The following is a 24,217-nucleotide window of genomic DNA, read 5'->3' on the forward strand; positions in this document are numbered from 1 at the left end:
CTGAAGATCCCAAAGCACACATGTATCCCAGGACGTGAGAGGTCCCGCTGAACTAACGGGAGGCACTTGGTTGGGCAGATGAGCCTCACATTGTGCTGACCTAGCTGAGAGCAGACACATTGCATCTGACCTTCAGGCCTCTCAGATATTTTTTTATCTTGGTCCCTGACCGGAACGTGGGCTAGCACATATATCTTTGCCACCCCCTGCCAAGTTTTCATTTGCATTGGTGCACAGGGAGACTGAGCTCTCTGGCAGCTCCAGAAACACCCCAGGATGGGGGGCTGAGCACCTGGGGCTGTGCAAGAGGCAGGTCCACACATGGGGCAGCCGGCTCTTTGCTGGCCATGGGGTGGGTGGCAGGGGCAGCTGGTAACAGGCAGTCACCCCCTGACATGCCCTCAGTGGCCTGTTGTGAGGGATGGACTTGCAGCCACATCCTCCTGCCCCCAGGACACCCCCTTGGCCACAGTGGACTGAGATGTGCCTGAAGCCAGTCATGCCCAATGGCTCCATGCAGAACTACGGACAACCTTCGCTTGGGCTCTCTGGAAAGGCAGTAGAGCTGAAAAGGCCCTTCTAAGTCCCTGCTGCCCTCTCAGCAGGGAAGGCACCCATTAGACATGCCAGCCATGCTGACCAGGCTTTGGTGACCAGCTGAGACGGAGATGGCTCTGCCTCTCCTGTACACGTGTGCCCCCAACACGGAGATACAGCCATGGTTGCTGTATCATCTGCACTATTTCACCTGCCTCCATGAGAACTCACACTCTTAATACATCCCTGTTGGTACAACTGAAATAGTTGGGAAGTCATCCAGCAAGTGAGACAAAACCACAGGCTCTTCCAGAAGAAGAGAGCCTCGCACACTAGCTGACCCCAAAAGCCCAGGAGCTGCTCTCAGCCAGGCAGGAGGGACATGCCACCTCGTTGGCTTGGGATGCGTTTGGGTTTTAAGCCATTAACGAAACACCAGCAAACAGAGAGATGAATTGTTTCTAAAATTAGATCAGCGCCAAAAAGATTAAGGACAACCAACACTGAGAACATGAAACAAAGCTGGAAATAAAATTTATTAAAGACAAAAACTGGTTACCACAAGCACTGCAATTCAGACACACACATTAGTAGAGCTCTGCTACCACTATCCAGCCAGAACACATTTCATACCATCTTCTGCTCTGCAAATGGTAACATAAATCAACCGTTGTAAAACACTCTGCAGTTTTCCATGGAGCACTTGTAACATGACGTACCCTTCAAATTGCAATGGAAATATTAAAAATCAGTGCCTGCTTGTGGTGTGTCACAGCATCCCTCTTAGCAGTTAACTGATCTGCACATTTTCAGATTCTTTTACTGTTAAATTATACATACCTTTCTACTACAAAATTTCCATTAAGAGCTAGATATAATGTTTGTCTTAACAAATCAGATATGCCACTTACACAGCGGTAATGAATTTAAGGATTTGGTTATAAAAAGTATCACTCACTAAGCACTCCATATTGTAAGTCATCATCTGTACTACGTTTATTCAATAAAATGCCACTGGCTGAACCTCATGCTTTATAGACTCTTCCTTAAATAAAAATGTATTGTAATGAAAAAAACAATGATTCTGGTTCTCTTTATACTACTAACTTCACCAAATAATAAGTCACATTTAGAGCTATGCTAGCTTTGCTTTATTTCACACATCATTTAATGTACATATTCAAATTATCACTTACATTTTATCATATTTACTTGGCACACTATCCAGTCTCTCATCCCAGACTGCAATCACAAACATTTTAGCTCATTCAATCTTTTTAAAGCCTATATGTCCTGCAGACTTGATGGTTAATAAATCAGAATATCAACTCTCCAATTTCATAAGACAGAAACTATAAAAGTAGTCCGAGTATATAAATCTAACCTAAAGAACTGGACCTGTTTCCTTGCCGCCTCCTGACAAAGACCTCGGGGAAGCACTTCTGAACTGACTTTGCCACAGCCTGAAGAAGAAAGCTTTTAGGCAACTTTGGGGAGCTTTAAGGGACTTTCACGAATATTTTCAGCAGAAATTCTGTCTTTTGAGAGTTAACCTAAAGACAGCTGATCTGGTGAGTACGCTGTGACAAATTCATCCTTGGTTTTACTCCAATACTTTGTGACTACACCAGGGACAAAGCTGCTCGACTGAGTCCAACAATAACAAATAATTTAGCACACTGCTTTAGGAAAAATAAATTGTACAATGTGAGATAAGAAAATAGATTCCCGACTGCAAAGCAAAATTCCAGAAACATTTTTTAATTCCCTGTTGAATGGGAAATATGATCCTCTAGGCAACCTCTTAAAAGCGTTGTTGCCTGACAGAGCTTTATGTCAAATAACACGAGTGAAGCTTGCAGAAATTACTTAGCAAATGCAACATAGTTTTACAATGACATTTTTTTTGGTTTTGGTGAGTTGAAATTGTACATGTCTGCCCCACCTTGCTGTTACTGTCCGTCAAACAACATGGTCTTCAGACTCCTCTGCTGAGCTGCACACTTGGTGCTCGCCTAGTGAATACCAAACACTGATGAGAAAAATCTGTGGTGTTTCCTGGTTTTTTGACCTTTGTCTCCACTATTTTGACCACAAGTTGCCAGCGGGGTATGCAGGGTGCGGACGGCCCTGGGGAGACACTAGCTCCTTGCCCAGGGGAGCAAAAATACCAGGGCACTGATGGGAATGGGTGGTCCATCCAGCAAGGAAAAGCTTCAAATGCAGCCCAGCTGCTCCCACGATGAGCTCAGTTTCCCTGATGAGGACAGCAGGCCATGAGCATTCCTCAGGAACTCGTTTCTGAGGAGCTTTGCTGTAGGAGTTCACAAATTTAACCTGCGATTTTCCTGCTGGCAAGCTGCTGCAGGAGCACCCCAGTGCAGTGCAGCCAGGCAGGATGGGCACGAGCACGCTGCTGGAAGGGTTTGGGTCACCACAGGAGGCCAGGGCGCTGCTGGCACCAGGAGCAGGGGTGGTTTTGGAGCTGAGCCTGGCTCTGAGGGGACATGTCTGTGCACTACCCTGCAAAAGGGACTCCTTGGTTGCCAGAGCCAATAGCACCTTTTGCAGTCTCCCAACATCAGTGGCTGTCTTGTAGCACCAAGCACAGACCCATGTATTTACTGACACAGCTAATTTTTAAGATTGGATTTTTAAGCCTTGGGTTTTAGTGAACTTAATAGTAAGTAGTTTTTATCTAGATTGCCAGATAATCACAGTTACCAACTGCGAGGAATTTGTGTATGGAATACCACTGTGGAGACAGCACAGCACCATGGGCACACAGCTCCCACCCACCCCTGGCATGGGTGTGCAGAGAGGAAGGGTACGGCAAACACCCACAGAAGGCAGCTGCTGGCACCAAATTTCAGGGTAAATGATCACTAACCCGTTCTAAGAAGGGCATAAAAAAGGACCCCACATTTCACAGAAGTGTTCTTATTAGTTTTTAAATGAACCTGCCATATCTAATGATGGTTCTAACAATTTTCTTTTATGAATAAGGGAGGATGCAATTTGAGAGATCAACCTTGAAAGTACACCTCACTACCCAAAATGTCAGGAAATGGGGTTGAGGGGCTTTTTTGTTTTTCTTTTCTTTTTTCTTTTCTTTTTTTTTTCCCCTCTGCAGCACAGTGGAAGGCCTGCAGGGCTTTGCACAAGAAGAATATTTTACCCTATGACCTAAACAATCTGGCCAACAGTCAAGAATATGTTATTCTAATTGCCACTAAAGTTAATGTTGTTAATGACTCTTGGTTTTTCTGTACAAGCTATCTTATGCTCTAGAAAGTTACTATTTCAAAGGAGACATAGCAAGAACTGGGAGTGTTCCTGCCTGACCTGGTGGTCCAAGGAATGTGGCAAACTTGGCAAAGCTGGAAAAGTGAATTCCCAAAAGCCCAGTTTGAAAGTTGCAGTCAGTAGAAATGCCTTCTGAGCTGTGTTCAAAACAGCTCTGTTACAGGAACAACGTGCTCCTAAAGCCAAATATTTGAAAACAGATTACATGTACCATGTTCAGCTCGGGCCTCACCGAAATCAAGAGCAAATTTCCACTTGCTTCAGTCAGCTTGGGATATACGGCCCCACCACCAGGCTGGGACTGTGCTTGGAGCTCAGCATGGCAGAGCCTCAGCCCAGGACCACAGTGACAGCCCAGCCACAGCAAACTGCTTTGGGGGCTTCAGGTAGTGATGCAGGACTGAAACAAAAGCTCAGAGCCACACGGGAAGTGATGCTGATGCCTACCTACAATTTCCACTGAGACACTTAGAAATGGGTAACACCATATAACACATGGGCCAGAGAAATTTAAAAAAAAAAAATCAACCTCTTAGCTTATTTCTTCAGCTGTGGAATCAAATATGGGCAGTTTAAACTTTTTATTTTATCAGCACAATACAGAGCAGGCAAGCCATTCTGTCTTTGTGCCAGTAAATTTTCTTTAACATTTTTTTTTAAGCCTGAGGACTTTTAAAAGCTGGAATTTATTTGAAATCTAGGATTGTTCTTTGGTTGTTCTTTTACTATTTAGTGAAGGGTCATGTCTGGCTTTAAATGATTCTGGTTACAGGGCTTCCATCAAGAGTTGCTTCTTTTCACTGATGCAGTGCTGGGCAGCAGTTTCTATTCCAGCAACTTTGCCATGCAGAGCTATGGCTGCAAAGTTATGCTGTGCAAAGCATCACATGAACATATGCACACACATGCACAGCTTCTGCACAGGTCTGACAGCTAGAAGGCAAAAGATAAAACAAAGAGTGGAAAGTGGAATCGCTTCATTCCTTGCCTTGGTCCAAACAAAAACAATCGAAGGTCTCACAGAAGGCTACGGGTAATTCCTAGGAATTTTCCCTAGATGCAGGACAAGTGATAAAAGTAAATGACACTGAAGACAAACAAGGTGATTGATGGAGGAATGACACAACTGCCACCCCCCTGGGGCCCAGCAGAGCCCCGAGGTGCCCGCCCAGGGTGCCCCCCGCCCAGGGGTGCAGCCTTCCTGCCCTGGGGCTGCTGCTCAGCTCCCTGGCAAGACAAAAGGAAAGGAAATTTCATCTGTAATTAGGAAGTGAGAACAAAAGAGACAAATGACTTAAAGGAAAAGCCTAATCTAAACGTTCATTAGTAAATGTTTCGCTCAGTGTCAAATGCCAAAACAGTGTGGGGGAGGTCTCTACTTTTATGTGGTTTGTTACATTTTAGTGTTGTTCTTTAGCACTGTTACACACAAAGAGTACAAAGTTCTCTATATTTGTGGTCAAAGAAGAAAGAACAGATGCAAAACAAGCCACTAGTGTTTTAGCAATTAAAACACAAACAAATTTCAGCTGAAATCTTCACATAGGATGAAAAGTCTTGCCTTTGCTGGGTACCACCATTCTGTGGCTCTTTAACATTTCAAAAAATGTCTCTTTTAAACAATTGCATTTTGAACACAGGTGCCACCTCTCAATGGGCCAGGGCCCTCCTGTGAGCTGCTGTAAGCTGTGTGCCTGTACCCATACAAAGCTGCCGGAAACCTGCTCCAGCCGAGCAAACCAGGTCAGAGAGTGTGGATTGCATCCCAGCTGTAGGACCAGGAGCAGGTATCAAAGGCAGCTCATTCCACACATTGAATCATCACTACATGCATCAAAAGCAAGCAGGTTTGGTGCTCTATCATGCAGTGCAGCACACCACTTTCTCACAGTGTCAAACCACATGGGGTAAAGAAAAAAGGTGCCTAGCTGAAAAACAAAGAGCCTAAAAGGCTAATGCATGAAACACCACTACATGAGAGGGCAGAGTGAGTGCAACACAGGCACACAATCCTCCTGACACTCAGTCACCATGCAATGCTTCTCTCAGGCTGAAGAGATCTGTGCATCAGATCTTGCCTTCCCCCAACAAGAGATAAAAAACCATCATAATACCAAAAAAATTATTTGATCCAGCATGTAGTTAATGGTGTTGGCCTCCTAAGACTTACAACTTAATAAAATTGATCTCACTGCAGCACTGTAATGAAGAACAGTAGGATAAGGCTACCCTTGAACCATGAAAATTGCATATTGTTACCTCCTCGTGCCCTCCTAGGGCTATGGCCGCTGCAGCCTCTCCAAGCTGTCATTTGTGTGGCTCTGACAGCAGACTCCACCGACAAGCAGCAGTGGTGGCTACAAGAGCTTCTTTTGGAAAGGCAAGGGAAGAAGGAGAATGCTCAGTGCTAGGTATCTCTCTGGATAATAACCCACAGGATAAATCACGGACTATACCAATAATACTATTTTGTGTGAAGTACATTAACAACAATATACACAGAAGTCAGAGTCTCTAGGAAGCACACATGATAACATTTCGCAACAGAGCCTTATTACACACCAGTACGTATTAAATCATACTGATTTCTAAGTAAGTGGGCAGTTCTCGATATTCTTCATTAACTTAGCAAAGAAGAACTAGTTTGGTGGGGTACTGCACCTCCTTCTACATCTGCTGGCACATGCACTCTAAGAGAAAGGGGTTCCAAGCACACTCAGTAATAACTGGTGCCTGCACTGCCACTGCTCCTGCCGGCACCGCCACAGAATTGTTCGTGACAGCCCTGCACGCCCCACAGCTGCCTCCCCTCAGCATCCCTGGGTTAGCTCACTACACCAACATTTCACAGGGAAAATGTTCGTCCTCCTTCACTGACAGGATAGAGTTTTCTCAAATTAGCAGCAGTTTAAGAGCACCTCAAGAATCTACCTGGAGTTTAAAGGCATGGAAGCTGGCAGGAACACGGGGCAGAGGACTGGCAGCTCCTGCACCTTCCTTTGCTGTAGCACAGTCACAGACATCACACACAGAATGGGTAACACACGTGACTTCTTGCCTTGCAGTGCCTTGCTTTCACTTGAGCCTACCTAGATCTATACGTGGTTGTCTCTATATGGCATAGAGATATACCAGACATATATTTATAGATACATTATATATGGTATAATTGCCCTGTTTTCTCCAGTGAAAGCAAGGCTTCACCCTCTTTGCCTCTGTGAAAATCCAGCCTCGCTGCTGGGGTGTGTGTAGTAACTACAGGAACGATGTCTATTTATACAGACAGTCCTGGCCCCAAGCTCTCTAAACCTGTGTAACTATTTACTATCCAGCATCTGACCTGAAACCCATCAGCTTTGCTCAGTCAACCGTATCACACTCACATACACAAACTCACCCTACAGCCCTGGTTTTCTTGGATCAAGACTTCCACAGTATCCTTTAGCTGACATAGTGCAGAAGCCTTTTATTAAATGCTGTTAATTTTTTTATTGATCAAACTGTGAGCCATTTCATTTTCCATTACAGCGGAAATCTCCTATAGGAGCATTCAGATTAAGTTTCTTTATTCTGTCTCTAGTAGCATGTCACTTTTAATCAGTTTTCAGTTTCATTATTGCTTAAAAATTAGAAAGCAGTTTCTCTGTTCATTATTGCTTTTTTTAAGTTTAGTTACTGAAGGGTTATTAAACTTGGAAAATATACAGACAGGCGTAATGTGCTAAATAAATTCCTCAATGTCTCTAACCAACTTTAACATTAGCTATTTTTTATAATTTTTAGGTTTATTTTCACTGAAAGACTGCTTGTAATTATTACTCATGTTCTCCCCAAACACTTATGTTACTAAAGTGTGAAATGTCTTCTAACACAAAGACAGTTCTCTGGAAAGTAATTACAAAAATGCATTCAGGGGCAATAATTTTATATTAACTGTCAGCAGCATACATCTTCTGAAAAGGCACTTGTTATGAAGGAATTATTTGTGTGGAATTTGAAGGCACTGAAGGCAAAGGAAAACTGCAGAAACACATTAAATTGAAACTCCAGCTCCCTCATCAAGGGTCAGTTTATCTTCAAATCATTACCTTGAAGGCAACCCCACACCTTCCAAAGAGTCTATTAGAAAGACAATTTCAATTTATGCACAAATTGGACACAGTCTCCAGTTTTCGGTGTGGAACAATTTACACGCCCATTCTAAGGAAATTTCTGAGCAGCTAATTGAAAGAGATATGTCTGAAAATTATGGGCTTCTATTAACCTTTCACTGATGACACTAAAAATACTTGCTACTGATTTATGGGTAGTAACAAAAAAAAGTGGCCTCAAAACTGACCGAGCACATTAAAAAGAAATCTGTGTCTGTAATGACTGCAAGAAAAGATTTAGTGAATATTTGACAGTAACTTCTAGCCAGTTACTTCTACAGTAACTGTAGGCCAATCCCTCAGTCCCGAGGAAGGCAAAATAACTCAGTGAAAAATTTTTAAAAAGTGAAACCCAGCAATAGTGATTCAGCATCACATGATTTTAAAAGTGGTTTTTAAAAAATCAAATAAGGAAATCACAAAAACACCACCAAACAGTAAAACTTCCTCCTAATCGTAATGTGCTCTTACTAAAATGATTTAGATGTCACTGTGTTATGTGACAAATGCACTTATACACCGAAAAGCGGACAAATAGCTAAGTTATTATTATTTATTTGCATGCAAGCAGCAGTGGGACTGTACTTTATAGTGCTAACAGCACACAGTGTTTATCAGCTCTTCAGTGTTTGGCAGCCGGTTTAAGGGTGTAAATATGGGATGAAAACACTTCTCTGACACAAAAAGCACTGTAAGTGAATTTTGAAGAATGCAATGAAAGGCAGAGATCAGAGCTGTCCAGAGTGTGCCAAAGTGTTCCACTACTGCAGGACACTGCCCAGTTATTGATCTCAGTCCCCCCTCAGGGTGCCCTCCCTCTGCCCACTGGGGCTGGGGAGCAGACACTCCATCCCCCAGCAAGGCTGCGAGGAGAGCAGCACCCCTCTTATGGGGCCTCTGGGACCTCCTCCTTGGAAAGGACAGGCTCAGAACCCTGCAGGTCTGCTCTGTATATATCTGTGTGGCATTCAAATCAAATAATGTCTTTGCACACAGCCACTCAAACTGCTCCACAATCATCAGCAGAAAACTCTCATTTGCTCACTCGAAATGCGTGATTGTCGTGCAGTGGGTTATCTGCCTCTGGAAAAAAGATGCTGCTGTCCACTTCCAGATGCTTAAGGTGCATCTGAATGGGACTGGAGTAACTGCCACCTTCAGTTTGAATAATGAGGTTCAAATCAAACCAGATCTAAAACCCATTTTAGATGCCCGCATTTTAGATATAAAATTCATTTATTTAAACAAGGAAATTAGGATGCAGCAAGTACTAACTTCAAAGTGAAGTGCATTTCTTCATAAAAATGTGTTTTTCACTCTTTCATGTGCAACTGCTAAATAATACTGACCACTGTACTCAAATATAGGTAAATTTTCAGAACAAAAATGGCTAGGTATATTCATATCTTAATAAAACTCAACTTACTGTTTTTCAAGTCTCCGTTGAATACAAGTGTCCTGTTTCCAGCAGTTACATAGAATTCCACTCACAGCTAACACAGGACATCTTAATCACATTTTAATCCATAGGCATGACAAAGCCTTTCCTTTCTTTTAAGGAAATGGTGTGAATGATTTTTTTTTTGTGGGGGTTTTTTGGTTGTTTGCTTTTTTCTTTTACTTCAAGAGAAAGCCAGATATATGTAAAACTTAAATCTATAGTTCCCTGAACAGACAGAAAATTCAGAAGGCTTAATAAAATTCACATGTGGCCTGTTATTGCAGCTGCATATCCAGTGCAAAAATAAGGTATTGACTGATTCTGCTCAGAATAGCAGCTGCTGGAACTCTTTATTAAAATAAACCTGTGGATTTTCAAAGAGAAAAAAAATTGTAATGATGTAATTTACCATAAGTTATAAATGCAACTATGTATTTCGATGTTTGAAAACCCTTTGCCCATTTCAAAATGCAGATTCCTTTATCGTTCCTACATAAGGTCCAGGACTTTGAACTGTCCTTTCTGTAGGGAAGTTCTGGCCCCAGAAGATTCACATCCTCAGTGTGCAGCCGCAGTGCAGGCACACAGGAGCAAGATGTAAGCAGAGCAAGAGCTCCATCCAAATTACTCTCTTAGGTCCCTGAATACATTTCTGTTCAAAATGCACTTTTCCCATGCTTGGAATATGGATTTGTTTAAAAATTATGCTGAAGAGGAATGCTTTTCACAACACAAACTGACAGGATCCTCCACGTAGCATTTACGTTCATCTTTTTATGTCTATAAAAACTCCAGAACATTAGAACTGAGAAGGCAACAGACAGAGCACTCTGCAAACCCTCAGGAACCAAGAGGTGGAACTGATACAGAGGTAAAAGATGGAACAAGAGCAAAAAACATACTCAGGCAGGAAGGAAAATACATGTAGGCAAATTAGAGAAAGCAATAATTATTTCACTGACCTTCTCATGGGTCTTGGTTTGCTCAGAACCTGCCTGGATCGTTTTCCATTGGGAATGACAAATGTGCAGCTGAAGGAGCATGAAAGGGACCCGCTTCTGCAATAACTGTGCCTGGAAGTCTTCAAAACTGTGATTAAAGACCTGAGAGGCTTCTGTGGGGCCGGGTTTGTGGAGTCAGGCTTCTCGGGTAAAACTGCTATTTATACCCAGGGTATAGAGGGTTGGACCTGAACCACAACGCAGTTGTGGTTGTTATGGCCTGATCAAATACCACACATCATCTTGGGATAAAACCTCACTGACTTTATCTCTACGAATCTGGTTTGCTCTGGAAAAAAGGTGCTCCAAATGCACCTGAGGAAAAAGCCAAATTTTCCCAAATGCATGCTCAGGTGTCTCTGCAACCAGTTACTGCTGGCAGAGACTCACACCTCTGCTCTATGGGGGCCTTCCAAGCTGGGCACTGCCAGCAATGCGAGCAGAAATTGGGCAAACAGCACCTTCACACTCCTCCAGCTAGAGCTGGGAGGGACATCTGTGGGTAGGCCAAGTGATTTAGGAGCCAAATACCCATAAGTGGCAACGGACTGTAGTAAAAGCCCATGAAATTGGAAATTAATGAGAGTTAGGCACCTACATGTCCAAATAGCTTCAGAAGAGCAGGGCTTTACAAGCTTTCAGAAAAAGTGCCCTCAGGTCTCATTATGCACAAGCTGCACAACCAGCACCAGGCTGGGCACAGGGTCCTGGTGCAGGGATTCGGACCACAGCAAAAGAATTCAGTTAATGAATGTGAAAAAAAAGGCAACTCTTATAACAACATTCTCAACCAGAAAAGAGATAAGAAAGTCATATTATGCAGCACAGGAAAGGGAATTTAACAGGTGGCCAAGCTATTAAACAAGCATCAGACTCTGCAGAAAGTCTTCCCTCCTGCATGCCCGTGGCCAGCTCCTGCTGCACAAACACACACCGCTCCTGTCCAGCACACTCACCCAGGGGAGCAGCACAAGCCCACAAGGGGTGACTCAGAAAGTTTCCTGCCACTTTCTGCTTGTTCTCTCTTTCCTGGCTTTAAAACACGATGTGATTTTGGGCTGCGGGCTCAGTTACATTTCTGTTTGCTTTTAGAACAAACCCGCATGCAAAAATTAATGTACCTCAGATTTCCTTTCCAATTTCTTCCCTTAATACCAAACTCTGAAGTCCTACACGTTTCATTTGACAAAGCCATTAATTCAGTAATTTCACATAATTAAATCGAGCAAAGCAGAGTATTTAAATTGGAGCTAAGTGAAATATACTTCTGTGCAGCTCATGCTGTTAGAATTGTGCTACATGCTATTCTGCTGCTGCTCATTTATTAATTTAGGATCGGCTGAAACGTGACACTGTGTAATAAGGAATGCACTGGCTTCAACAGAATTAGAAATAAAAAAAAGAATTATAAAAAAAAAAATCACAGAAGACAGTGAATGAAGCACCAAATGAAGTAAGTTAATCCCTCTGAATGAGCCCTCAGCAGAGCACTTCTTCACCCAGCTGAGGCCGGAACCCAGGATTGCACTTCCCCTGTGATAAATAATTTCTGGGTAGAGGTTTTCAGCTATTTATCCCTGGAATAAACAGTGAGCTGCACCAGTCCTCAGTGTGGTGATCCTTTTAGCAGTGATAACACTTTTTCTACTAACATCTTCCTGCATTTTTTCTTCTAGCCCTATGTGGTAAAGAAAGTGCGAAAAGACATTTAAAAGACTTAAAGCTAAAATTACTTTAAAGTCTGGTCTCCCTCAGCCCCTCCTCTCATTTGGCAGGTCCCTGGTGCCGGAACAGGAGACAGCAGTGCAGTAACACAGCACCAGGAACTGGCAGAGCCCTCACATCTACCCTGAGGATGATGGATGGCAAAAAAAAAGAAATTAAAAGCACAGATAAAACCTGAAGTTCGGGTTTTTGCTGGCAAATGAGTAATAAAGGCAAAGAAATTAAGATGGCCAATAAGCCAAATAGTGGAACTTCTTTATGTAATTGGCTAAAGTCTCTCCAGAATATAGAGATGGGGTTTTTTTTCCATTGGTGCTTTCTGCTTCTCAGATTTCTCATGAACTACCTTAATTGGGCTTCTCCAAGTACACTGAAAGTTCCTCCACTTCTTCCTCAGCCCCAAAGGACACCTGTGAAAGGGCCAACTCTGGACTGCTCATGACAGCCCTCACCAGATACAGCTCATAATGAGCTGCTCCCACTAATGAAAAAGGGGGGGTAGGGGGGAGATATTGTTGCTGTTGTAATTAAGCTTGTGAAGAGTTTATTTGGAGAGAAATTAGATTTATTTACATGCTGCTTTGTTGCTGATGAAGCACCAGCTATTTGGGAGAACTTCTAATTAACCCTAATTTACTTGATGCGCTCTTTAGCAGCCCCATTCCCTGTGTACTTCGCCAAGGTAAAAAGTAGTAACTATAACAAAATAATCCATTTTTAAAAGGCACATTTCTTTGGGGGTGGGGAGGGGCAGTCCCAACCTTTTTCCTTAAGTTATGGAACTTGTGTTTTAGCTGCTGACTAGCAGGAAGATGCACAATTGACAACTTCATTCCTACTACATGGTTTTTTCAACAGCCAAACACCACGGCTCAGGCAGGCACGGCCACCGCATTCCCAGCCCCATGGTGGGTATGGAAAAAGGGGTTAGGGGTTTGCTTCAGACCCTTCCACTGGATTTGCAGCTATCACAGCTAGGAGTCTATTTTTAAAGCACTTCCACTTCCTACATCCTGGGCCAGTTATGCCGTCTGGCCGCAGCGTTCATTAACCAGATATAGTTTTAAAATATTTCATTACAGGATCAAGCTAAAAATCACTTAACTCTTATGATGTCTCTTCTCATTTAATAATTCACTGATGGTTCTGCTAAGCTTCCAGTGCCTGTGGTGTAGCCATGGGTTTATTTGCAACTCAGAAAGACATTTCAAAGACAACAGGTTTGCAACCTCATTACATAAAAAATGCCCTAAAAAGTCACCAGTTTTTAAAAACGTTTTGCAGAAAGAGCAACCCCAATTCTTATTTTAGTTTCACACACACAACACCTTGAACACTGGGCACCACTTTTTGGAAACAAAGGTGAAAAATGGAACATAATTTAGTTCTATTATACAGAAGCACCTATGCTTTTTCATCACAGCCCAAAACCCGAGATGCAAGGAGCACTCGCAGAAGTGATATTCCTCATGTCTTCAACACTACAGCTGCCTGCACACACAATTTGTAAAGAAAAATAATGAAGAAAAAATGTGGATTTCTGCAACATCCTGTCCAGAAAAATGTTTTACCAATCTGGCTGTTACAAACTTGTACAAGATTTTTGCCTGAAATTCACCTTGATCAGAAAAGGTACACTTTTACTGCACAACCTTTTTTTTTTTGCATAAAATTATTGACCAAATTCTGCTCTCGGTTTTGCTTTGCTTGTTGATTTTGTGTATGTTTCCTGGATGTTACTGTGGAAATTTGGCAGTATATGTATTTTGTTTAATACAATCAAAGAAGAAAAGCCAAATGCCTCTTACACAGAACATTTCTCATTCATTTCTCGTTCATTGGTCATCTGGACTTGTGTGCTAAACAGAGTCCAAATGAGCTGCTCTCAAAGTTTAAGCCCAAGTTTTCTCAGTTTCAATATGGGACGCACATTCTGTACAAAGTAATGACAAGATGATAAACTGATCATTTTTCTGCAACCATTTGATTAAACCAACATGTAAAATTGAAATCTTCCCTATTGTCACTGAAAGAAGGACAGACTACTGACATCTTTTTTTAATATTGTCAAAATTTTGTAGAGGAAAACTTCAATTCAGAAAAGCATCTTGGAGACTAGTAAGCAAACTTCATAATAAAGAAAAGACACTGATCATTCTGTTGCTAGTTGTATTTCCTGGATGTGTCAGCAAGAATGGCTTGACATAGCCCTTCTTGGGAGAAGGCTAATTCAAGTCCAAGTTACACATTTCTTTTAACAAAAACCATGAGTGAAACCAAGTCAAGATGGAACTAATCAGTCCGTCAAAATGATACATTTATGAACCATGAAAACTTCTGATTTCAGTATTTGGATAAGAAACAGTTACTTTGATTTTCTTCTGTGGATGGAAACAACCACTATTTCCACTTGCATTCACTTGTCTGACAAAATCAGGGCACAGGAATTTAGTGCCATTTAAGTCGCCTAGAGCCCTCATCCAAGCTAAATAAAACCAAGAGGCACGAGTCCACACCACGCCCAGCTCAAGGAGTCCAAAAAGCCTCTCAATTACAGGAGACCCAGGGAAAACCATCACTCCTTCTCCCAAAGGACCTGGACACCACACTCCACTCCCCAGCTTTGTTTGGGGGCTGCAGGGGAGCAGGTAGCCCAGAGCTGTTATCTTTCACTCTTTAAAGATTCACACAACAGATGAAAATAAAATATACACAGATAGAGGAACAAATCTAAACTTCAGAGTACTGTCAGAGGACTTCTTCTGCCAGGGTGCTTCAGCCAGCCCCAGCTCACCACACACAGAGAGGCACGCAACCAGCAAGTGCCCTCCCACTGTATTTCTCTCAAATTGAAAATTCTCTCTGGCTTTGATTCAAACAGTCAGAGTCTTAAAACACATACACAGAGATCTCACCATGCCAGGGGTTTTCTTTATCCAAGCAAAAGCTTCCAACCAATAGGGAAGAAATTTGCTGACAGGGTACCTCCATTTTGTGCTGGCAAATAACTTGCTTCAGAAATGCTGCAGCTTACAGTGTTAGGGTATTTAGAGGGGAAACTGTGGGATGAAGTGGGATGTGAAATCCCATCATTCCACCACAAGGAAGAAGCACCGTTAAACATCTGAGTTTTCCTTTTGGAGTTTTGATGAGTTACTAAGAAAACATAACAGGGAACTCACTGACTAAAATGCTCAAATTTAAAAAAACCATGTTTTCTTTATTTATAATGATGCAATAAAATTTCACAGCTCTCAAAAGCACCTTTTGGGTTTGAAACACATAAGTAACACTTGCATATCAGTTTATTTGTAACACATAAACTTCCACTGCTGCAGGAGCCTGGAATACAAGAGCTGAGAGCTGTGGCTCTTCCCTTTTCTGAAGAGAAATAACCAAACATTATATATCCAAACATTACACCTACAAGTTTCAATCCAGCAACAAAGGTGCTGAACTTTCCATATCTAGAACATTACATCAGGAAAATATATTGCACGGAGTCAATTCAAATGCATCAAAGCTTCCAACAAGAATGGTTATTTTCAGCCAAATTACCAGGCTCCTGCTGAAGCACCAGTAAGCTGAAAGACTCCTTGTCTGTCAGTCACAAACTGCCAACTTATCCTCAAGGAAACACCAGGCTAAAACACATACGTCTAAATCCACACGTCGTTCAGAGTACTGTCATTCTGACTTACATGTTTACATTTTTGCTGCTAATTGATTCACCCCTTCTGAAGGAGTTGCCTTGAACAGGAGGCATCCCTTCCTTCTCCCCTTGCCCCCCCCCCCCCGCTCCAGCTTCATTACAACCCTGTGCTGTTGCCAAAATGAGATATTGCCTCATTTTTGGTACCATGCCCTTGAAGGCATCTTATTAGAAAAGACCATTTCTTAATTAACATTTTTGATCTTTAATCTATTACACATCCCTTTAATCCCATACGGAGGAGCTTTTGGCCCACTTCCGCGGCGTGGCGGTGGGAGGCAATAGGCTTGGCAATTTGTGCTGAGGGCTCTCTCCCAGCTGGGCTCCAGCACGGCCGGCTGCAGGGCTGGATGTGCTCTCACTGGTCAGCAGCAGACATTTGCATTTATTATTTTATTGCCTTTTATTTTTTTTTTCATAAAGACTTTAGAGAGCCACCGCTCAGCATTAAAGCCAACAGGCAGAATGGGAAGCTTGCGGATGAGATCAGACTTCACCAAGTGGCTGTCAAGCTCTTAAAATAACCAGCAAAACTCTAAGTGGGAGATTTAGTGGATCACCAACATGTGAAGTGTTAAGAAAAGTACAATGTTAAGTCCCTTACATCATTTTACTTGCAAATAATTACAGCAATTACAATGTGCTAACTGGCAATTAACATTACAGGCTTCACAACTCACCAGAATTTTTTAAAACACGCTGTGGCCCTATGTAAATTGTCTCTTTGGTACTTCTGATTTGGTGGCTGTATGAACTAATGGCTACACATTAGCTCAGCAGATCTCAGAACAGAACTGTCCACGTGCCAGATAATTTAATTAGAGGCTTGATCTTGTCAGAGCTTTATGCAACACAGACTGTTTCCAAGCAAAGTGCGTGGGGTTTTTCCTTTCTCTTTAGTGTTTTGTGACTGTCTAATAATTTCTACTAACGAACGCCAAAGCCATCCAAGGGAGGAAGCAGGCACGGCCAGAAGCACACACCAACAGACAGGCACTCCAGTCCCAAGTGTGAGGATTTCAAAAATATGTAGAGCAAGGCACACTGAGAGCCTCTTCCACGCACACCCCAATCTACTGCCGGGTCTCTGCACACATCTATTAAATCTTCATCGCGCTGTACTCGGCCCCAAAGAAGACAAAGGTCACTTCTCTCCAAGTGAGAGCTATAGGGTATCTCAAATCTCATTATAAATGGTCCCACTTAGCAGTTTTCTCATTTGAATTTATACACAACAAATACAAGATTATGAGATGAGCTTGGTTTATTTTGACGATGACATTGTAATTCCTTGTAGCAAAACTGGAAAAAGGCTACTTTAGACACTAAATGACAGAAAGGCAAATGTATCTTCTGCTTCGGGAAACTTAAGCTGTATTAACTTTTTTAAAAATCCTCTTTTTTTTTTCATTAGTATTTGGCCTTAATTTCTGTTTGCTACACATTCTTATACTAGAATAACAATACTTGTACCCTTGGTCCATGATAAGCTTAACAGGTCAAGACAATTAAACCAAAAATACAGTGGTAATGGTTACAAAACTTTTACAAGTCAGGTCAATGTTGAGCAAGACCCACTAGAGGTCCCTTCCAACCCAAATGATTCTAGTTTCCCATACTGAATAAGCAAAGATTATTTGGGCAAAGCATCATAAATTTCATGCAGTTTTTCACTGCAGAGTTTCATATCAATGTCCTTACGCAACCCAGAATGCAAAGCAGTGGAGCTTGTTTATTCTATTTGTTTTTCTTCTTTTACAACCTTGTTTATAAAACTCCATTCTCATGACTGCACAATTTGTTTTTTTCTCAAGAAGAATGATTACTGGGGATCCGCCACTGTGGCATTATATTTTATTGATTTTTCTTGTTTAAGCAACAGGCCAATGTAATATATTCTGCTATTCCTGTTCTACATTTATTCAGGCTGGGAGCTTTGAGCTACCAGTTACAACTGCAAAGTATAAACCAGTCAAAGGAGAACAAGTTTCTGTGAAAACCAAAGAAATTGTTCACCAGGAGACTTTCCTTCAACTCTTCGGCTGTCTGCTTTCACAAAGGTAAAACCCACTGCAATGGCTCCCTACAGCAGCATGGTTTCAGCTTCCCTCACTCCTACCAGCCAGACAAGGCAGACTTGGAAAAGCAAAGCCACTGACCTGCAGAAATGGCTCAAAGCAAGATGGGCTGGCAAGTGCCCATCAGTTCTGACGCCAGAACCCTTTGGGAAGGTCAACCTGCAGACAGTACACACTACATGATGCAAAGACAAAGTAGTATGGATATGGGGCACAAGGAAGACTTCCTACTAGGTTGGGAGGCTGAATTAGCATTTGCAAAGTGCTTTGAGATCATACATAAAAATATTTGCTGAAATAAGCTCTAGGAAGCACAATTTGCCTGACCATTCTGTGTGCTTCTATCCTCGAATCTGCAGGAGATTAGCAAATCCAGAGTGCAGCAGAATTGGATAAATTAAAGATGAGAAGGATTTATCAGGTGATCTTATCCGTCCCTCTGCTAATGTAAAGACCATTCCTACAGTGTATTTTCAGGCACTTTGTCCAGTCCAGTTTGTAAATGACTGAAGTGATAGGAGATAATACCAGGCTATTAGATCCCACTACCAGGAAATGTTTCTTGATGTTCAGCCTAGCATCTCCTGTGCCCATTACTGCTAGTTGAGTCCCTGAAGGCTATCGTAAACAACAGATATAATTTTTACCTAAAAACACAGAAAATGTTCATCTAATCACAGCCCTTCACTTGGGCAGCACAGGAGAACAAGGTAGCACCACTGAAAGAAACACAGGAAGGGAGAGCAGGAGCATGAAGAAGATGGAGGGTGCTCCCTCCAGCTCAATGGCAGCATCCTTCACCAGGATGTTCATACCTGGGAGAGACCTGGGTGCAAACAAGGGATGGAGAGCCAGAAAGGCTGCACCTGAGGGTCCACCCATGAAAGTGCCTTCAGTCAATGCAAGGAAATGAAACACAGCGTTACAGTCTCCCAGCACATAAAGTGCCAACAGGCACACCTTTTTTTTTTTTTGTCCTAGGGAGAAAAACACTGGCAAGACAGGGACACAAACCTGTGGAGGATGTCCCCTGCCCACCCCAGAAGGATACATCAGTATACAATCATCCATGTCGGTGGTGGATGCCCCTGACACAAGACCCTATGGGAACATCCCCAGATCCAAAGCAGCCCCACACTAGCAGATACATCAAGCTTATAAGACTTCAGATGAGGTTATCCTGATGACCCCAGAGATACTCCCAGATTTACTGAAACATTGCTGTCCATTACCAGTCCTGATGCACTGCTGGCATCCCAGTGCACACCAGTCCACGGCCTCTTGCCAGCATGGCCAGGCAGGGGCTGTGATCCTGCAGCCTGCAGGAATCCTCTCCTTTACAGATGTTGCTTGTAGCAATGAGGAGCGCTCCTTTAGGCCCTGTGAAGCTCGGGAACACCAATGACACACTGCAATACACCACACTTGCTCAGCTTCCTTCCAACAGACCAGCTTTCCAGCATACATTGTCTTTAAGAAGCCGGGGAACAGGAGTGTGATGGGGTAGGGGGAGCACTCGATAGCTCACTTTGAAATGAGCTTTTCTTTCCTCGCCTCTTTCACCATGGAAATTAATTCTCCTCCTCTGTGCTATCGCTATAATTTTCCCAATTAACATTTTTAATAGTAAGTATTTTCTAGGAAACACTGTAATACACAGGTGTGTGCTTCTAATTTAAATACTGACACCCATGCTGTGTTCACATCTGAAGATCGCTCCTTCTTGCCAGAGATTCCCTCCCCAAACAAGAGGGGAACACCTATGGCGCCACACCCCAGAGACGCCCCGGCGGGTCCGCGGGGCGGCTGTTCCCGCGACAGGCGCGCGTGTCGGCTGTGCTGCACCGCACACCACGAGGAACCCCCGCCTGTACTCCTCCTGTCCCTGAAGGTGCTACAGCTGCGGGATGTCGTTTGGACTTTGGGGACCTCCAGGGACACCCTGTCACTCCAGCCAACAGCTTCCTCCTGCAGCATGTCCCACGTCCCACGAGTGCTGGGAGCAGAGATGCAGATGCAGAGTTGTGTCCTGAGCTCCTACGAACAGAGTAATCTGGGAAGGATTTATCATTACTCATATTGTTTCTTTCTGTATGATCCAGCTTCAAAAAAATCTTACACCTGTCTTGGATGTTCATCCACTACCACATTATCCTGCACTTTTCTATCACTTCACCTTCTGTTTGAGAAAACACTGTCAAAAGTACTTTCTGAAAAATATACATATATCTACATAAAAATTAGTATTTATAAGTAAAAGGTTGATGTTAAAACTTAAGTTTTATGACAAGGAAATGGGAATTTTTTTTTTTTACTTTCTCTTCTAAAAGGATATGTTACAATGTAACATTGTAAAAATCTACACATTACCAAAGAAAATAAAAGTTCAAATGAGAATAAATAAGGAATGCAGCAACCAGAGCTGCAAACTTCCCTAGCTTTTTTTTTTCTAGTTTGCATTTATTTGGGCTTTGGATGCTTCCAAAGCAGATATTTAGCCTCAGACTATACTGACTGCATCCTGCAGGTCCATGCAGAGACAAGGATGCTGTTTTTAAAAACAATGTAAGAAAGCCAACCAGGTGAGATCAAACATCTCACAGCAGATTGAAAAAATACTCAACTAAGAAAGTTACCAAAGTTTCTCAAGTTCTTTGCTAAGTTCAAAGGTTTGTTTCTTTGGAAATCCTTATGCACGCTAATCAGAATCTTCTCATATTGACTGACTAATGAAATCAGCTTTTAGAAGATGTCTGAGCTTGTGAAGGCACTCAGCACAGGTAATTTCAGAGTACTTGCAAAATAACATGTTTCTAATGCCCACTGAATTGTGATCAACCTTTTTAGTGCCCTGCAGCAGAGATCCCAGAATTTCACGTTGTGAATGTTTGGAAGGGTTTATTCAGCATTCTGCATTTAGAAGTCAAATGAGACATTATACAATACATGCAGAAATAGAGAAAAAGAGCTTGGTGTCTATGGAGTCTCTCTCACCCAGAACACTCTGCCTTGCTCCCCGTGCCCAGCGGGTCATGTGGCTGGAGCAGGACCAGCTGGGGCTCTGTGGGAGCTGCCAGGGGGACATGAGGAGAGGGCAGGGACACAAGGAATGGTGAGGATGGTGGTCTTGGTGGCCTCCAGGCAGTGGATCATGCAAGCCCAGGGTGCTGGAGAATGGCTGAGGGGACAACAGCCCCTGTAGCCAAAACAGGCCTCCCAAAGGGGAAAGGTGAGGAAGGAGAACACATTTTCTGTAGCCTAGCTCAATAAACAGAAAATGGGGAAAAGTTAATGCATGAATACTCGCACAGCAGCAAGTCTCTGCTTGCTTCATGAGACCCCAGCTTACTCATCCATTCTGCTCCTTTGGAAGTCAAAACTAAACCCAACCCTACAGAAAAGTTAGAGGAGAAAAAAAACCCTCAACACTCATGGAGCAGACAATGCAGCACCAGGATCAGAAGACCAATGGTGGAGGACAACACAGGGAACAGCCAGGAGGGAACAGGCAGGGAGAGCCCTGAGCAGCAGAGATGGCATTAAAATCACCCCAGCACGGGCTCTGGTAGCCCTGAGGAAAAAATAAGTCTCCAAACTGTGTCAAGATGTTCCTCCTCTGGAGATACCAAGTGAAAATTTTGATTTACATAGCTGGGAGATGCCATGCAAAACGGAAAAGGAGTGATGACAGGGTGGTTTTCCTTTATTTCATGGTTCATTTCTGAAAAGCTGCTGCTTCCCCTTTTCTTTTCTTTTTTCCTCCAGGAAGGAGGGAAACTTTAAAACAAATTGCAGAAAGCAATTAAAAATCCTACAGTAGTGTACTGTATAAAACAAGCATGGGGGAGAAATCTTAATGGAAAAACATCAAGTATCTGTGTCTTAAAATGCTGTGGGGGTATTTTATCCCATGCTGTGCTGTGTTAATGTGTCCTTCACACGTGTGCCCAGCTGCTGCAGCGAGCTCGGTGGCAGGGACAGGAAATTTGGAGCTAATGGGGGAAGCAGAGAATACCAACCTGTAATTTATTTTTATGATTTCTGGAATGTTATAATTGAATTACAATAATGTTGTGTGCTAAGGGATGGTTGGGCACTGCGTTGGAGGGGCCCTTCCCGTCACAAACACTGTAAAGAACCCCCCATGCTCTGCAAACACAGAGACTCAGTCAGTGCCATTTGTCCTCAGCACTCAGGTCACAATTCACAGTTCTCTGTTTCCCAAACTCTTTCCTGATCAGTACTGTAAAATGTAGCTGCACAGAAAAACAAGATACCTTCACTTATCACAAAAGCAGACACAAAAAAATTAGGCTTTTAGGTCTGCAGGCTCCTAAGGAGAAGACAGAATCTGCTCTGTTTGCCCCAGACAATTCAGCCAAGATTCCCTGGGGCCTCACAGTCAGGCTAATGAGAAACTCCCCAGCAACCCCCATATAAAATGCTTTCATAGGTCTTTAAAATGCCTTAAATTCTCTATATATTTGGTAAGACTTTTTAGTTCTTTAAAATGTCCCTTGTTACTCCTCAAGATAATACCCTCGTGATGTATTGTAACAGCAATGCAGCATTGTCTGACCAGACCCTTGCTTTGCAAGCATTGAATCTTATTTTCCTCGTGGCCTCAAAGCAGCCAAAAACCCTTTTGCAAAGCAAAGGTGGGTGCTTGCCTGGCCCCCCAACAGCCCTGCCCAGTCCACCCCCTCTGACACCTTCAGAGTAGGACAGACAGGCTGCAAGGGCTACACGTGCTGTTAAGGGGGAAAGGCAGGGGGAAGGAGAACCCAGCTGTACTTCTTCTGTGGAACAGGAAACATCTCTGCCTCTTACACAGCAAAACACTACTGGACGTGCTATTTGACAGCAAGCTAAATCCTCTGATTACGAGAGGAAAGGAAAGCTTTTTTTCCTTCCTTTTACATTAAGGAAAAAAATGTTTACAAGACCTGAAGAGGAAGGAAATTCTCTATATGCCCATTGTTAAACAGCACTGGTGGATACCCAGATTATTCACCCTGGTGCAAGGGCAGCCTCTGCCTCTTCTGTTTTCTTGATTCTCTAGGTTATTATGTACACACATAAGTTGTGGTTATTAAAAAAAAGTAATACAACTACTTCTAGTTGTATTTAAAATACTGGAATAAATTCCTCAGTGCAGCTATGCCCAGGGCTGGATTCGTGCACAGCGTTTTGCCTTTGGAGTTTTTACTGGGAACAAGCAGCTACGCCAGAGCAAACAGCAATTTGTGCATACACTCTGCCACAGGAAGAAGGATGGTGTCCTGCACTAAGCCATCACTGAACAGACCCATCTGAGCACAGGATTTCTGCTGCCATTGTGTCCACTGCCAAATTTCCGTGAGCTGCACTAAGCAGCTCCCATGAGCAGCTCAGGGCCACAGTCCAGTCATGGATGCACGGACCACACACCTGTACACGTCAGGAGCAGAGAAGAGACACAGAGCTTGGGCCCTCGTGTTTGGCACACTGTGCCCTGCACCTACAAACACTGAGGACAGATGGCTGTCACAGCTACCTGGACAAGACCCATGGCTGCAGATTCAACTCATACTCACAAAGAAAATTCCAGTATAGCTTCCACTGGTTAGATGAACAAAATAAATACAGCTGCAAAAGCTCTTAGTTTTCCCCACAGATGCACCTACATAAATATTTTGCTAGTATAAATATATAAATACATACTTTTTAAAAGTTTAAAGTTTACAGTCTACCTGCTCTTGCAGTCCTTATATACCACCCAATCCTGGGATTGCCACTGCCCCAGCCCACAGCAGCTGTGCAGACTGCCAACAGCATTTTTCAGAAGTCGTTTTGTATGTGTTTGCACACACACAGAGATGTACAAACACATACAGGAGAAGAAGGGAGAGAAATATGTTAATTTGAAACATCTGGCAAATGTTTCAGAGTTAACAAGTCCCAGGTTTGGCTTTTTGGTTGGTTTGTTGTTTTTTTTTTCTGTTGGGGGGGTCAAGGAAGGGGAGGCAATTTTGTCATTTTGGGCCAGGGAAGGAAGGGGCATGAAACAAGAAATTGAAGTGTGTTTTTTCACCCTTTATTGAACTTCAACATCACACTACTGGAGCTAATGCAAACAGGAAGATCATAAAAGAACATAATGAAAGTCTCGCACACTGGGACTGAGGGACTGGTTTCAGTTACTGAATATAGCTGTGGAGGCACCACACAAGAGCCAGAGACTCCACGCAGCCACACCACCATGGACTCTGGCTTTTTGAGCTTTT

At 42.9% G+C, this 24,217-nt stretch overlaps 1 protein-coding gene across 2 annotated transcripts in view; it reads right to left on the bottom strand.

Annotated features, from left to right (window-relative positions):
- The window catches only part of ZNF423 (zinc finger protein 423), a 227,376-nt gene that overhangs the window by 160,715 nt on the left and 42,444 nt on the right, over positions 1-24,217 (bottom strand). The window lies entirely within an intron of this gene.

Source organism: Chiroxiphia lanceolata, chromosome 13, assembly GCF_009829145.1.
Source record: "Chiroxiphia lanceolata isolate bChiLan1 chromosome 13, bChiLan1.pri, whole genome shotgun sequence".
Taxonomy (NCBI): Eukaryota; Metazoa; Chordata; class Aves; order Passeriformes; family Pipridae; genus Chiroxiphia; species Chiroxiphia lanceolata.